The 3,596-nt window shown below is 39.6% G+C and overlaps 1 non-coding gene across 1 annotated transcript; it reads right to left on the bottom strand.

Annotated features, from left to right (window-relative positions):
- Positions 1-1,007: 1,007 nt before the first annotated feature.
- Positions 1,008-1,114, bottom strand: LOC145123028 (small nucleolar RNA R71). The gene has a single exon (XR_013714908.1). It is a non-coding gene; the product is annotated as a small nucleolar RNA R71 (small nucleolar RNA).
- Positions 1,115-3,596: the final 2,482 nt, after the last annotated feature.

The raw sequence follows: 3,596 nt of genomic DNA, 5'->3' as shown, positions 1-3,596 counted from the left end.
GTGCATTTTAGTTAGTTAAGTTAGTTAGGTTATAAATTATAAAATTAGTGGGTACTTTTGTGCACATCAAGTTTTTGGCGCCGTTGCCGGGGAACGGCTTAGTTAATTACAGACTTATTTGCTTTAAATTAATCGATCCTTTTTGTGGGGTAAAACCTGCAAAGAGTTATTTTTTTCAGTTTCATTTTTTTGGCATTACAGAACTCACGATGTGAGCATTACAGGCTCACGATGTGAATCCTATGAGTCCTTGTTTTCTTAGTTTAGTTTGTCTTTCTTAGTTCAGTTTTACGTTTTTATTTTTTATTTTGCAGGAGTTCATGACCAGGGGCTCTAACACACCTTTGGTGCCACCTCTTGAAGATCCAGAGTATGCCCTTCAAAAAATGAAAGATAAGAACGTGAAAGAAGATCAAACACCAAAGAAGACGCCCTTACAAGAATTCAAGTCGGTGTTCTCAAAGAAGTCGGGAAAGAAAACGGAAGGATCGAGTTCATCTTCAAAGGACAAGAACAAGGTTGAAGACTTAGATCAAATACCTATCCCGAACGAATCCGAATACGAATCCGAAGCCGAGTTTGGACTTTATACAAGTGAAAACGAGAACGAGCCAAGAAACAAGATGGCGAATATTGAAGAAATGTCCATGGGAGCTTACAGAAAGAGAATTAGAGATGATGTTGGTCCGGGTTTAGTACAACCTGCCATTCATGCCACTGCCACATTTAAGTTGAAGGGACATATCCTTACTGCACTAAAGGATATCTCATTCTATGGAAAAGATCATGAGGATGCGTTTAAGCACTTAGATGAAGTCAACGACATTGCTGATTATTTCAATGTCCCGAATGTGAATAGAGATACCGTCTTGCTAAGGATGCTACCAGTCACTTTTAAGGGAGCTGCTAAGGATTGGTTAAAAGCACTACCACCGGGTACAATCACTACTTGGGCTCAAATGCGTGAGCAGTTTCTAGACCAATTCTATCCACCATCCAAGATAGCTAAACTCAAGAAGGCAATAGCCAATTTTGAGCAAAACCCGGGGGAGTCACTTTACGAGGCTTGGGAGAGCTACAAAGGGTTTTTAAGGAATTGTCCTCAACATGACCTTAACATTCAACAAGAAGTGTCCATAATCTATGACGGGGTTAATGTAATGACAAGGCAACTCCTTGATTCTCAAGGACCACTTACAAAGAAAAATCTGGGTGAAGTCAAGGAATTAGTTGAAGAATTTGCAAAGCATTCTCGTGAATACCACAATCCAAGGAATGAAGGAGTAAAGGGAGTTGGGAGTGCACATTCTGAAGAGATGGCTGCTATGATGGCAATGCTAAACAATATGGACCGAAGGCTGACCCAAATGGACCAATCAATTCATGCAATTAGAGTTGGTTGTGAACGATGCAGTGGGCCACACTTGACTAAAGATTGCAACTTGGATGAGTATGGGAACAAAAGGGCTCAAGTTTGCTACTCGAGTGGGGACAAGTATGATGAAGACTGGAGGAAACCAAAGAAAGAGTGGCTGCCATATGATGAGTACAAGAAGCAAAAAGAAGAAAATTTTAAGCAGACAGGCCGAGGCTTCTACCAAAAAGAGCAACCACCAGCCGAGAAGAAAGTAGATTTGGAAAACATGTTGACCCGATTTATGGAAGCATCCGAGAGAAGACATGATGATACCGATGCAGTGCTAAAGGAACACATGAATATGATGAACAACACAAAATGATGATTGACCAGCAAGCTTCATTAAGAAATCATCAAGCATCGATTCATAGTTTAGAAGTCCAAGTTGGTCAACTCACTACTTTGGTGAATAACAAATTATCTTCACAACTTCCCGAAATGAAAGCTCAACCTCATGTTGTGGCTATTGATACTGAAGAAGAGGCAATCTCTGAGTTTTTGGAGGCACTAGAAGTGGAACCAAAGCAGCCTGATCCAAAGCCAAAGAAGCCGAAGCTCGAAAATAAAGACATTGCTGAAACACCAGACTCACGTCGTGAGCCCTCTAAGCTCACGTCGTGGGCCCGGTCTGAACAGAAAAAGTCAGAATCCGTTCCAGCTTATAAACCACCTTTGCCATTCCCGTCTCGAGCACATCTTAGTCCACTGGAAAGGGAACATCTGGAGTTTATTCAACAAATAAAGGGTATTCCTATTAATACTCCTTTTATTGATTCACTTTCAAAAATTCCAGAATACGCGAAGTTCCTACAAGATCTAATAGACACTCGACATGAATTGAAGAAGAATTCTAAAGTGATCTTAGTGAGCAAAGCTCAAAAGCTGTATTGGGGGAGTTACCTAAGAAGATGGGAGATCCTGGACGCCTCACTCTTCCATGTGAGTTTGGAAATAATTTGAAGACTTATGCTTTAGCCGATTCTGGGGCTAGTATAAATTTGATGCCTTTTCGTTCTACCAAAAGTTAAATATCTAGAAAATGAAGGCAACAAAAATGACCATCCACATGGCCAATCGTTCGGTGACGCATCCAAGGGGAATTATAGAAGACATCCTTGTTAAAATTGGGAAATTTTTTTTCCCAACTGATTTTGTAATTATGGGTATGAAGGAGGATGCAAATATCTCAATCATTCTTGGTCGCCCTTTGCTAAATACTGCTGGCGCTTTAGTTGATGTTCATGAATCTAAGCTTACATTGAGGGTTGGTGATGATAACGAAGATTTTGGAATACAAGATGGATTTCAAGGATATGATGTTAAAGGTGAAGTGTTCAATATTGATGAAGATAATGAACTTGAAGAATTAGAAAAACTCATGGAGGAAGAAATCAAGACAATTAATCAAGTCAAACGCACTAAACCAAGAGCATCCGTTCCATTTTTCGTTGAAGTCATTGCCTACACAAAACCAACATCTTTGATAAGTGAGGAAAGTTATGAAATGTCGAGTGATGAAGAAGAAGTTACATCAAAGGTGACTAGTCCAGTGGTGAAAGAAGAGAAGGTCCTTATTGAGCTAATGAAGAATGAAGAAAAATTGGAAACAAAAGGGACCAAAAGGAAGCATGACATAGTCGACGTGAAGGCTAAAAAGGAAAACTCGAAGAAGGCGTACATTAGACGAGTCCAAGCATACAAGAGGCGATGGAAGGAGCAGAAAATCCAGCTGGTGGTGGACTCATCTGAAGATTCAACGTAGGAGGCACGGAGTCCAGCTCAAGACTCCTCAAAAAGAAGCACTTCTCGGGAGGCAACCCGAGTTTGGTTTGCGTTTTTTTTCTTTTTCTTTTTAGTTTTTGCATTTTTAGTTTTAGGGAAATCGATCATATCATCCAAATCACTTTATACATAATACAACACTGAGTGTGGGGTCCCTAGAAATTAAGTGGTAATAATTAAAAAAAATCTAGTTAATAGACAAATTTGGAGTTTATAATAAATTTCATTATCAGAAAGTATTCACGACGTGAATCCTTATGATTCACGACGTGAGTCCAGGTTGAAAAGGACAAAATATTCCTTAGCACATTTTTAGTCCAGCCCACTCCATGTTACATTCTTATATCATTAGATGGCCTAAATTTTTCAGTTTAGTCCATATTGGATGGCCCAATTG

The sequence above is a fragment of the Lactuca virosa genome, chromosome 6, assembly GCF_052849685.1.
Source record: "Lactuca virosa cultivar CGN04683 chromosome 6, Lactuca_virosa_CGN04683_v6, whole genome shotgun sequence".
Taxonomy (NCBI): domain Eukaryota; kingdom Viridiplantae; phylum Streptophyta; class Magnoliopsida; order Asterales; family Asteraceae; genus Lactuca; species Lactuca virosa.
This window is presented reverse-complemented; position numbering and strand designations above follow the sequence as displayed.